Source organism: Pogona vitticeps, chromosome 3 (assembly GCF_051106095.1).
Source record: "Pogona vitticeps strain Pit_001003342236 chromosome 3, PviZW2.1, whole genome shotgun sequence".
Lineage (NCBI taxonomy): Eukaryota > Metazoa > Chordata > Lepidosauria > Squamata > Agamidae > Pogona > Pogona vitticeps.
In genome coordinates this window covers 59,081,174-59,094,727 of record NC_135785.1, presented here as the reverse complement: position 1 = coordinate 59,094,727, position 13,554 = coordinate 59,081,174, and the positions used below count along the sequence as shown (strand labels likewise).

Sequence of the window (13,554 nt, the reverse complement as noted above, 5' to 3'; positions counted from 1 at the left end):
CATCATCATCATCATCATCATCATCATCGTCAGGTGCCATCAAGTCCATTCTGATTTATGGTGACCCTTTTCAGGATTTTCCAGGTAGAGAATACTCAGAAATGGTTTACCATTCTCATCTTCTAGAGACATTCAGGGACTGTGAAGCTTGCCACAGCCACAGAGACTGGCTGTACGTCCAGGAGGCGTACTGGATAATCAAAATCCCAACCTCTGGGTCCTCAACCAAATGCCTAAAGCACAGAGCTATCCAGCCAGGTACCTTCAACTTAAGACCTGGATAAAAATTACTTTATACTCTCATGCGCCTGTTTTCTTAAAGTTCAAAGCACTGCAGTTTTTAATCTCATGCCAAACTTTTACTATGATTTTCTAACACAAAATTGGGCTCTGCATGGGTGGCTGTGAAGATCAGATTATGGCAGATCCCTTTGATAAATGGTGAGGGGGTATGAGCCACCTGCCATTTCCTCCCAAGTGCAAAACCCATTAACCACCCACCAAGCTTGCACAATATTTTGGCTTTGTATGACAATCGGAAATCTATTAGTTTCCTGGTAATTCCATCATTTTGGGGTTTCTACTATAGCTATTAATATGATATATAGTGAAAGTCAGTGGCAGAGGCAAAACAACAAAATGAACTTTTTAAAACATGAGCACTTAGGGAATGGATTGAATTGATGGAGTTGCTTTCCACATAGTAAGGATAAGCCATAAGTTTTGACAAATTATTTCAAATGATACTTTTCTGGAAGTGGAACATTTATGTGGTCTTCGAAGCTTGCTTAATTTTAAACTAAGGAAGAGGTAAACAAGCACAAGGCAATAGCTATGAAGAGATTCCTCATCCCTCACAAGTTCCAGGACTGCAGAATAATAAGAATGAATGATGTGGATGAACGAAAGCTACTTTAACTCCAAGAAATACTTCACAGAGTGAGCTATTCAATCTAGATTAAAATGTGATGTCCAGGTCACTGTTTTACGTATTCCACCATCTCTCTCCTGAACTACCCAAAATCTTGGGATATTTTAAGAGCTTTGATTTTTTTTTTTTTTGAAAAAAAAATCCTTTACATTACTTACTACTATGTTAGAAAAACAACCAGACATTGTTACGTATCAGAATGTTCAGTAAATAATTCATTGTGGTACTTTTTTGTTACTTTATGTTATATGGGAGATTGCGTAAAACAGATAAAACAGTGGAATAAATCTTGAACAACTCCTGTCAAAATGCCTCCAAAATAAAGCAATCTTTTTCTTTCTCATTAAATTACTTCTGAAATGCAGTGTTTTATGCCTCCATTACCCAAAAGAGGAAACTTAATTACAATGAGCTACACTATTTGTGGCTCTTTCATTGGAAGCTCTGTGAAAGATATACAGTACGTTATAACAGAGAGAAGCGAGGAGAACAACTGTATTTCTGATCACCAGAATGGCTGTGATAAGTTAAAGGAAAGACTGTCCTTAGCTTGTTTACTTGAAAATCCTTGTAATCAAAATCGGCATAGACGTATGCATGTGTGCATTTTATTATCACATTAAAACAAACATTGAAGAAACACAGTTTGCAAGCCATTTAACGTACAACAAAAAGAAATACAAACACCCCCTTTCCTCAGGAATAAATAATTGGTCAAAGATCTGTCTAAATTTTTTAAAAAATCTATTTCCTGATGGCAGAAACGCAATAGGGTGTGGGCCAGGGAGTTCCATATCCTGGGAGTAGCCATTGAGAAAGCCTTTATTTCATGTCCTTACAAAGCCTGTCTGTTGTGGTGGGATTGAGAGCAAGAGATCTGTAAAGACTTGGGCAGACTCATATGGAGACATAATGTCGTGTGGTAATCTTAGACCCAAACTATAGAAGATTTTATAGATCATAACCAGTTGACCCAAATAAAACTGTTCTGGGAAATAATTTTTATTCCTGCTGTAACCAGTTCACTTGCTAGCCAGTATTTTGGAGACTTGGGAGATTCCCGATATTTTTCAAAGGCAACTCCACACAGGCTGCTTGTAATTCAAACAGGATGAACTAAAGCATGTGCCACAATGGCCAGAACCTTTCCAGTCAAATGGCACCTGAAACAGGATTTAATAGAATTGGAAAAAGGGCAGAAATGATCAAGAGGATGGAGCAATTCCCATGTAGGAAAATGTTAGGTTTAACTCTAAAAAAAGAGAGATGGAAAAGAAAAAAGAAAAAAAGCAAGAGGAGACATGACAGAGATTTGTAAAATTGTGTACAATACATTACCTAGAAAGATGATAAGGAAATGTTTTTCATCTGTAAAATTATGTACAGTATATAGAAAGTTGATAAGGAAACATATTCCTCCCATTTTTTCAGTGGATGATGTCCCAGGATCTTCTATCAAAGCTGCATAGTGGAGATTTGAGACAACTAAAAGGAAGTGTATCAAATTGTGTGTTTTAAGTGGGAATTCACTGCCACAGGGTGTAGTTATGGCTGCCAACTTGGATGGCAGTGGAAGGAGAATTATGTCTCTAAAAACAAGGCCATCAATGCCTGCTAGTGAGGATGGTGAAATATCACTTTCAATACCAAAAGCAATATGTCTTTTTATATGTACTGCTGGGTGCCATGAGAGAGAAAGAGGAAGAGCTGAATTTATGTCCTGCTTGCCATGGGTAGCTGGTTGGCCACTGTCCTGGTAGTGTGTTGGACTGGATAGACCTTTGGTCTGCTGCAGAATGGCTATTCTTGTATTCTTGTGTTTCCTGCTCTGGCCACATCTTTCTTTCCTCACATCTAACTTGTACAATGCCTTGTACCATTGTCTTGGACATCCTTTAGTACTCGCACACACCATTGTTCTGCCATGCTAGTGCAACACCCTGCCTTCCATTATTGAATTTAATTTTAATGTAGTATAGAACAACCATTTGCTACCACCAAATGGTATCTGCTGTGAGATTTTTCGCTCTTATATATGAGTGAAAAGACATGCACCTTTTGTTTGTATTTTGAAAAGCAACCGTGTTCCCAAAGAACTGTTGGTTATTGGATTTTTCTTGTATGAAATACTTGTGTTTTACATTAAAACCCTGCAAAAGTCTGGGTTTCCTGTGCAAAATATATAGTTTTCTGCACAAAGTTTTTGTGCAGAATTTTGCAAAGGAGGTGAAATATGAACAATCCAGAATAGGAAGAAAATATTGGCATTTTTTTCCTTCTTGCCTGAGCAGACAGAATAAATGAAGATCTATTTCCCAGTTTCCATTACAAAGTTTGCTGCATTATTTACTTTTTGTCCTGCTCAGTAAACCATGGGGACAAACATAAAACATTTTAATCAGAACATATGCTTTCAAATAAAAGTAAGCTGAGAACGAAGAAGTAGTCATCCAGGAAGGAATAAAAGACTTCTCTCTTTAGAACTGATATTGTTAGGGTAGTTTCAGCAGACTGCTTTGTGCATCACCATCTGCCTTTGTTCACTTCCCTTGTTCTGATAATCTACAACTAAAAGCTTTGTTTTATTCATGTATTCAACATATGTTTTGATCTGCAAGTATAACAATGCTAGGTTGTATTTCATAATCCATCCTCAGATTCCTTTTAGTTTCTCGAAACTCACAACTAGTTTGGTGGTGAAGTTCAGGAAGGTATGAACTTTAAGCAAGTTCCTCTATATGATATTAATTGTCAGGGCTGTGAATGTTACAGGGGCATCTAACAAAAGAGTGCCCTTAGACATGTCTCTTTGAACATTCTCAAAGACTTTTTCTGAGCCAGCCTATCTTTGAAGCCAATGTTCTATATGTTTAAACAGGCACAGGACTACATTTGAATGAATGTCAGGGGCAAAGTCCAAGATAGGGAGGTAGAAATAGTCACTTGATTGATCGGAAACATTTGTACTGACTCAGAACACTACTGGCTAAAAAAGGCAAGGAAATCACACTTACATTTTACTTAATTTAGTTTTAGGTGCTTTAGTGGCTCAAAATATGATTGTAAGTGCCTATTAAAGTAACTGCAGATATGGCAAGCAAAGTAATAGCCCTTGAGTTATCTTACATCACCAAAGAATGGGTGTGACTACACAGCAACAAAGGTTCTAATTCTAAGTTGCACCTGGGACTTCATGTTTCCACAGGTAGGTTTGAGTTAACTGGCCACCCAAGGAGAGAGGAAGAAATTGACTAAACAGCCTTCTTTGCAGTTTGTTAATATAGCTCTCCTGTAGTCATCTTGATTTGCAGGAGGGAAAGATACAGGAGAACTGCCTTAATAAGCTGTAAACAAGGGTCACTTGGCAATTTCCTTCTCTCGTTTCCTCCTCTCTCTCTTGGCGTGTATGTGTGGGGGTGGGGTGGGGGTGGGGGTGTAAGTTTGTTAGCAAAATAGCACTGACATCAAGGTATCATTTTTTTAAACAAAATTGTGTTATTCTGTCTAGAGGGGATCAGTGGCTAGCAAAGTCCATACAGAATGACACTTTTCTGTATCAGTTCAAGTGATCAAACCAACTGAATTAATGCAAGTGGGTCCTTTTATTTTTTTAAGAATCTCCAATGGTGGAAGCAAAAATTACAGATTGGAAGGAGGGCCTCTGGGCTGATTCATATTCGTTTTTACAACATGTGGTCAATGGAGTAAAAATGAAACAGCCTGCCCCAAATCCATAGTATTTCCTGCTTTATATGTCAATATACCCAAAGTCAATTTTTTCTTACTCAGTTTAACTTTTTCATTTGATAATTATTATCATTATCATCATCATATTAGAACTACATAGCTGGAAGGGACCCTATAGATCACTGAGTCCAGCCCCTGTCAAGGAAGCGCAGTGGTGAATTGAACTCCCAACCTCTAACTCCGCAGCCAGATACTTTATTTATTTATTTATTTATTTATTTATTTATTTATTTATTTATTTATTTATTTATTTATTTATTTATTTATTTATTTATTTATTTGATAACCTGCCCACTGAGCTATCCAGCAGTTGTTTCAGTTTTTATCCATTTGTTATTAATACCTCTGTTTCTAACATGATATTTATTCTGAATTTAATCAGAATGAAGGTACATGTTCAAATATTTGCCTGATCCCCACATCCATTACAGTAGGGAAAAGAAAACATAGAGGCCAAAATCTTTTAGTGTTTTTAGACAGTAGAAATGCACTGGGTGTATATCTTGGCAGTGAATTGCTGTAAGTTAAGAAGACAGAGTAAGCATTTGATGTTGTGTGCCAAGTCATGTGTCTTAGTGTGTAAAACAAATGTCTAGTCTAGCTTCGTAACCTGTGGCACTTTGTCACCAGGGTTTATACTGATTGCAGGTGGGCATAGCTAGTATGATTCTGGCCAAAGTGATATCTGTTTTGTATCATTTTATGGAATAGCCAGAATCTAGTGTGGGTGTCCCTGTAATAAAGTATTTGTAGCCAAAATGTTGGGTTTGTGCAGTGGATATAGGCAGTGACCTCATAACTGAGTTTGGGTTTTTACATTTTTTTAACCATCCTGTTGACACTTTGCAAGGCTATAGTCTGTATTTCAACATAAATCCCTCAGCTTTACTAACGTCAGCACCAGAAATGATGTACCATGTTATACTCCCACTGTCCTTCACTGTAGCATCCCAGAATCCCACATGCCAGCGTGTCTCCATCTCAGCAGGATCCAAACGTAGAAATTTAGTAACTTGGAAATTGACTGGGAGGAACAGAAATTACATGAGTCAGTAAGATCACCCATAGAAGTGCCGGATCCAGGTCATAACATTGAGCTCAAGGCTAGTACTCAGGACCACTGGAATCTGACATCCATAAGTCAGGGATGGGGACAGGAATACCACTCTTGCCATAAAGGTCTCATGTGGTAAACCTACCATGACACGTTCAAAGCCCTTGATGTATTAAACTTTGAGAGGCAGTATAACAGTAAAGAAATGCTGGAAAAATAACTGATAGTCAAGGACAGATGCCTTTGAAAATTTCAGTTTTTCAAGGCTTAGGACGAGTGGCTAAGCCCAGGAAATATATAAAAATTCTGTCAACGCTCAGCTCTCCCTTGGGTGACCCAAATTTAGTTCCTGTTCTTTGGTCAATTAACCATCCTCCTATTCTGAGAGAACTCTGTAATGACTGACTGTTACTACAATGGATGGGTGGATGGATGGATGGATAGATGGATTATCATTTGTTGGCCCAATGAGAAAGGTGTACTACAATTGATACTAAACAAATGATACCTGTTGTATATTTTCACTACAACATCTTTCTCTTTTGGCATAGAGGTGCTACTTTGAAGAGGGATGAAAACTAAGGAGGCAAAGAGAAAATCAAACTATTTCTGAATGTATGGAATCTGTCAAACCTGACGTACAGAGCACCAAACAAAGCAAAGAAGCCCCCGTCATCTGGACTGATAGTTCCAAAAGCTCACAGATACACAATAGTCAGAATCCTGTAGGTTAATTATACTGGCCTAAATGCAATGGTCTTAACTGCAGTGATGATTTGCCACTAGTTAACAAGTCATAGTCATGTACCGTTCATGTGAAATGGTGTGCAATGAGGGATACAAGCACCAATTTGTTAACTACTGGCACATCAGTGTTGCAAATTATACCACTGTGCCAACATAACTAACAAACGGGATTGCCTATGAGATTTGGATGTTCACCTTATATTCACTATTAGCTTCTATACTGTTTTATATTTTAGAAGTGTATGTGAAGAATTTCTGTTTTCACAAGTGTCACTGAAAGCACACCATTAGCAGACAACATACCAGCTGGAATGCCAAAGAACAAACAGTTTGAGAAGTGTGCCTTTAAGTCAAGAAAACTATTTACTGGTTTTCAGGTCCTCTTCTGAACATGTAGCACACCTGTCATAACTGTGATATCCTTCAGCTAACAATGGTAGACTCCATGTGTTCTCTATCTATCCACAGACTGAATACATTGTTTGCAACTGGATTTGGTCTTTGTCATTCAGAAAGTTTCAGGGAAAAGTGGAAACAGGTTGTCAATTGTAGAAAAATTCTGGTAAAACAAAAATTTCATGTAGACACTAAATTTCAGATCAAAGAAAACAAATAACATGCCATTAAGTTATATACTGAAATACTACATCTAGCTGACAGCCTGTGTGCAAGGCTTAAGAAAACAGACAATTTCTTCAGTGTTTGTGTGTCCCGGGTGCTGATTACCTATTATCATTTTGTCATGTTGTGAGGCACAATGCGAGATATACCAAACTGAGACTGGGTGGACTAATGAAATTTGTTGACATTAAATAAAGTGTGCATCTATTTTGTTATAATACTTCAAAAGACATTTCATTTGCCTGACAAGAGGAAAAAAGGAGGAGGAAGAGAGAGAAAAACTGTGTCAATGAAAAGTAATGAAGTTATTTAAATGCCAAGATGTTATTAAGAAAAACATTTTACAGACAGAACTTATTCTATGTAACCATGTCTAAGCTAAATTTATCCATTAGGAACTGTGTAGGTAGATAGAAAGGTTACTGCCAGTTTTCTATAGTCAACAGTGATCAGGAAGTCATTTATTTTAATTGCTTTTTTTCCTTGGTTATCCCTCTTCCCATTATGTTGAATAACAGGAAGATATGTCAAGTCTATGGCTTAAATCTTGCAGTGCTTCTATATTCCTTAGATTTACAACTTACTCTATGCTCAGTAGTTTTAAATGGAAAAGATGGATTATATGCCTCTCTGTAGATTCATGATGAAAATCAAATAAATAAACAGATCTAGGGAGCAGAAAAAGGGAACCGTGAAAAATAGGATTTGCTACTAGCAAAATGCACGTGCAGCCAAATCATATGCCCATTTATTCACAAGTAAATCCCACTGGGTTTAATGGAATTTCATCCCAAAGAACCGTGGAAAAGATTACAGCCTTAGTTCTTTTGAATATGGGCAGTAGTTGAAAGAAAAGTCAGACAGTTCAACAGCTATAATAACATGATTGTATTTATTGTACCCTTCCCTGGGAACTGTGGATATATGATAGAATAGCAGTTGGTATAGCTGAGGTGCTGTAGACTGGCAGTTTGAATCTTCACTGTGCCTTCTGACAGGCAGGCAGCTGAGATCACCCAGAACATATGTGGCTGATGGGGGTAAGTCTCCTGCCACCTGTGTGAGCTTGGAAAATCTGCAAGGTCCCAGAGCTCCACCAGAAGGACGACTGGTAAGGCACTTCTGAATACGTCATACCTAGAAAATCTTTGGAGACTTGCCACATGTTGTAATTAACTTGATGACACAACTAACCAGGGTCTCCACTATATCCACAGCAGCCCCATGACCTCTGTGATGCTGAAATCCTTTAAGAAGTGACCTAGCATTCCATCTAATACAGCCACACTCCTTTTAGGCCATACGTAGGGGGTTTTCCCCCCCAGAAATGGAGGTGATTTATCTGGTCACTTGTGGGTTGGGGTTAAGGCTTCTACTGGCCTTACTAAGAGGGGTGTGTGTGTGTGTGTGTGTGTGTGTGTGTGTGTGTGTGTGTGTGTGTGTGTGTGTGTGCGCACGTGCGCACATCCGTCCCAAAATGATTCTCCTGTCAAATAAACTAATATAAGTACTAACATTGCATTTGTTTTTTTTTGGGGGGGGGGTTTGTGATCCATCAGTCTGTTGTGCTTGCTGTGTATAGTCACTTAGCTTCACAATTGGGAAAGCCATTAGTATTGTGCAGACATGAAGGTTTTTCATTGCCAGAATTGTGATAAGAAAAAATATTGGCCTCCAGCTTTCCTAAAAGAATCTTTAGGAAACAGCAATCTTGCCATGCTGAGAGAGCAAGTTTCCACTAGAATCTCACCAACAGCCTAATCTACCTCCCTAATCCAAGTATATTAACCTAGTCACTGTATTAGTACTTCTGCAGTATTGTGATGGATACCCTGGATCTTGGGAACAGGCCTTAGAGGCCTGTGTCTTCTGCAGTACCTTCCTTTCAATGAAAAACATGGAAGAGTCTAACATTGCTGTGGAGTTAGGGGATTTTAAAACTTAGAATAAGTAGCAAATGCAATATGTAATGTCCTGGAAGCAACAACTTTGTCATAGATAGTCTGGGATTTTCTTTGCAGTTGTGTTAATTCTTGATTTGAATGAAGAATGCATCACAGCCTTTGTGAATAAAGATAGGGAAAAGGGAGAAATGAATTTCCGGGGGTAGAAATGAACTGTGTTATTAACAACTAATATGGCTAAAATTATTGAAATCATTGAATTATAAAAAATATAATGTGCACAGGGGCATTCATTTTAGGTATGTGGGATAAAAATTATTGAAAGTCATTCCAAAGATTATTGATCCTATAATTGCTGATATGTTTGTCGATATTTAAAACATCTGTTTTGTCCATCATCCATATGGCCTCTGTAATAATTTCAGAAACATGACCCTCTATTTTTAACTAACCCTTAGTGATGAAAATTCGAGTTGATTGTAATTACTTTCAATATTCATGATAAGGTTCCTGGCAATTCTGAACAGAAGATCATCAATTGTTGAACAAGTAAAAATATGTGATGAAAATAAAAGTTTATTTTTTAAATCATGTTAAAAATAACCGTTCTTTACCCCACTTTATTTTATTTTGCTTTATTTTGTGTTGCTCTGCATTGCTTTGTGTTGCTTTGCTGACGGCTATGCCTCTACTACTTGGACTATCAAGTGATCAAGAAATGCGGGGAGATATAACATTTGCACAGGATAAGAAGCTGTCTAGGAATTAAATAGGCACTTAAAAATTAGAAGGGGGAATTCTTTGTTTCCTTAGTTTGCAATTTTATTATGAAGTAGCTGGCCTACTATAGTTGAAATTATGTTTCACTGAAGACAAGGGTGACAAATAATACTTGCAGAAACAGCAATAGGTAGTTTCAATATTGGATGTCTTGCCCTGGGTGATAAATGAGATGAGAGTAAATGTTATAATATTAAAATGGATACTAGAACACTCATTGAGAACCTGGATGAGATATGACCAGAAAGGCAATCCAGACTTCTTGCCACTCCAGTAATTTGCCATAGGAACTTTGTTGAATTAATCAGGAGAGTTAAGTTATGAGATGTAAACAATTGTTATAGATTTAGAGACCTGTTTCCCACTAAAAAAATTATTTCTAAAGAACTGCAAATAAATAACCAGTGGTCACTGACCTGATGTCAATATTTTTAAATGAAACCATTTATTTAGGAAGGAATAAAAATTACACAGCCAAGGAACTGGACTTTCTGAATCATTACAGTAAATCCTTCAAAATAAACAAACAAACTTGAGGAACAGAATAAGGAATGCTAATTGAAGAAAAAGATTGAAGGAATATTTTCAATATCAGCAAACAGTTCTTAACCTGTGCAAAAGTGAAAGCCCAAGCCAGAATTAAGATTGCCGGAAGAAATATGAACAACCTCAGATATGCAGATGATACCACTCTGATGGCAGAAAGTGAGGAGGAACTAAAGAAACTCTTAATGAGAGTGAAAGAGGAGAGCGCCAAAAATGGTCTGAAGCTCAACATCAAAAAAACTAAGATCATGGCCACAGGTCCCATCACCTCCTGGCAAATAGAAAGGGAAGATATGGAGGCAATGACAGAGTTTACCTTCCTGGGCTCCATGATCACTGCAGATGATGACAGCAGCCACGAAATTAAAAGACTCCTGCTTCTTGGGAAGAAAGTAATGACAAACCTAGACAAAATCTTAAAAAGCAAAGACATCACCTTGCCAACAAAGGTCCCCATAGTCAAAGCTATGGTTTTTCCTGTCGTGATGTATGGAAGTGAGAGCTGGACCATAAGGAAGGCTGACCACTGAAGAATTGATGCTTTTGAATTATGGTGCTGGAGGAGACTCTTGAGAGTCTCCTGGACTGCAAGGAGAATAAACCTATCCATTCTGAAGGAAATCAACTTTGAGTGCTCACTGGAAGGACAGATCCTGAAGCTGAGGCTCCAATACTTTGGCCATCTCATGAGAAAAAAAGACTCCCCAGAAGAGACTCTGATGTTGGGAAAGTGTGAGGGTAAGAGGAGAAGGGGATGACAGAGGACAAGAGAGCTGGCAGTTTCATTGAAGCTACCAGAATGCATTTGACCAAACTATGGGAGGCAGTGGAATACAGGAGAGCCTGGCGTGCTGTGGTCCATGGGGTCACGAAGAGTCAGACACGACTAAACAACAAAGTGAAAGGGTATAATTTGTAATTCTCTCTCTTGATAGCCTGATTGCAGAAAAATGACAGCTGGAGATGTTAGATGCAAGTTTATGCCATGTTTTCTGTAGCTGTCTGGAATTGCAATCATGTTAGATTAAAATTTCAGGCCTTATCAGATAATAAGCAGATAATAAGAATTAGATTGTAGTGATCTGCATTAGTAATACTACTTAATTATGTAGCAGATGTTTCCAGTGTACATCAGGTATACTTGATTGCTACTCTGCCACAAAGATACTTTCAACAAGATATTGGAGGGCTACCAGAATTCCAAATACTAGAGAATAGCTTTTTAATATAATAGCACTTGTTTGTATTGAGACATTGACAGAAATTGTGAGTCAAAGAAATGGGAAGACATTTTATCTGAGTTATTTTCAAAATGTATTCCTTTTCTTATATTGGAGCAGAGTCTCTCACTTCGGTAACTCTTTATGTGTATGCCAATGTGGTATCAAGTGAGTTTGGGTGACCTTATGAATTAGTGACCTCAAAAAGTCCTACTGTTGAACTGCCCAACTCAACTCATGACAGAGGATTCTTTTATTAAGTCAGTCTTTCACCTCCTTGTCCTAACAGTATTGTATTTGCCTTGTAACTTTAAAAAAAAATTAAAAATGTAACTTAGATATATTGAGGAAATATATTGATCTCATCTGACTGGAAATGCTGTATATCTCTGAAGAATTTTATTCAGATTGAACAAAATGGCTTATTTTTGCTATCATGTTCTTCATATTTATAACTGACATTTGGATAAGAGAAAGCAGAATAAATAAAATTGTATTATCTTAATGTATTGTATAGTGAAAACAAATGCATGAGATGAAAAGCCCATACAGCCAACTCAAAAGAGACATTTCGCATAGTTGCTCTGCTCAGCCAAGCTGATTACTCTCCAAGCCAAGAAAGAACAATGCCAGGATTGTATGGTTGCTTGAACCTTTTGTCATGAAGACACATTACCATTTGGCATGCTTGTGTTCTATCTAGGTAATCATGGCTTCACATGCCAAATAATTATTTCCTTTTATATGGAACAATTCACATAATTCGTTCTTTATCACACTGCAATCAGGAGTGGAAAACAGAGCATGACCTGCACAGAGTGGTCATCATCAGCTGAGAATCTGAAATGATGTCTTTGTTACAGTGCTACTCCTTGCATAAACCACAGCAGAAAACTACAAGTTTTGACAGATTACTCAAACTTGCAAGCTTTCACCCAACTTCTTGTCCTGAAGCACTGCAAATATTTGTGGTTCCACTGTAGATGTTGGGATTTTCTCTAATACCTGATTTTGTGCAGACAATTTCACATCTGAATTTAATATGTGCTGCTGTTAATGTGGATGTAACCACAGTAAACATGACACCAAAGATTTAGCTTGGGATGCTGTGCAGACTGTATCCTTAGAATATGTCAAGAAGAAAATGTTCCTCCTTATACTTACTTGACAGAAAGAGGGCAACAGGGCTTGGATGTGCATAGAAATCATGCCTTTCTTAGAACTATTTCTTCATCAGATTTTAGACACTAGAGGAAGACTAACATTTGTGAAGTATTGGGTGGAAGTGGCTACTCATATCTCTGTCTGTCTCTCTGTCTCTCTGTCTATCTATCTTTAATCTAAAACTTAATCTGAAAGCCTGTGGTTATTGCAAAGCGATACTTGTTCAGGTGGTTGCACTGTAATTTAACATTTATTATATGTGAAGGAACCAAATAGGTGGCACAGTAAGAATTTCATAGCTTTAGATTAAGCTATGGCATTGTTGCAGGACATGTAATAATGGGGTCAAAGTACAGGAAGCCAGATTTAGGTTGAATATTAGGAAAATCGTCTTAACTCTCAGAGCAGTACAACAATGAAACCAGTTACCTCAGGAGCTGGCGAGTGCTCCAGCCTAGAGGCATTCAGAAGAAAATTAGCCAGCCATCTATCAAATCTGCTTTGAGTTGGATTTCTACATTAAGCAGAGAGTTGGACCTGATGGCCTTACAGGCCCCTTCCAACTCAATTATTCTATGATTCTGTGATATCTCACTGTAGTTTTATAAATCATTAGTTAGAAGACAATTAAATGCCCCCTCTCTCAAAGCAGTAGCTGATAAACTGTTATGCTGCACTAAAATGGTAGTGGCAGGTATAAGGCTCACTAAATCTACTTTATTTTAAAGTAGATTTTAAGATTGAGCCTGACATCCAGCAAAGAAGTTATTCAGCCTCTAGTTACCTTGACACTTGGCATTTACAATAAACATTATCACCACCTCTTAGAACTAGATTAAC

General features: G+C 37.7%; 1 protein-coding gene across 1 annotated transcript in view; it reads left to right on the top strand.

Moving 5' to 3' along the window:
- Positions 1–13,554, top strand: part of SORCS1 (sortilin related VPS10 domain containing receptor 1) — a 545,549-nt gene that overhangs the window by 247,086 nt on the left and 284,909 nt on the right. The window lies entirely within an intron of this gene.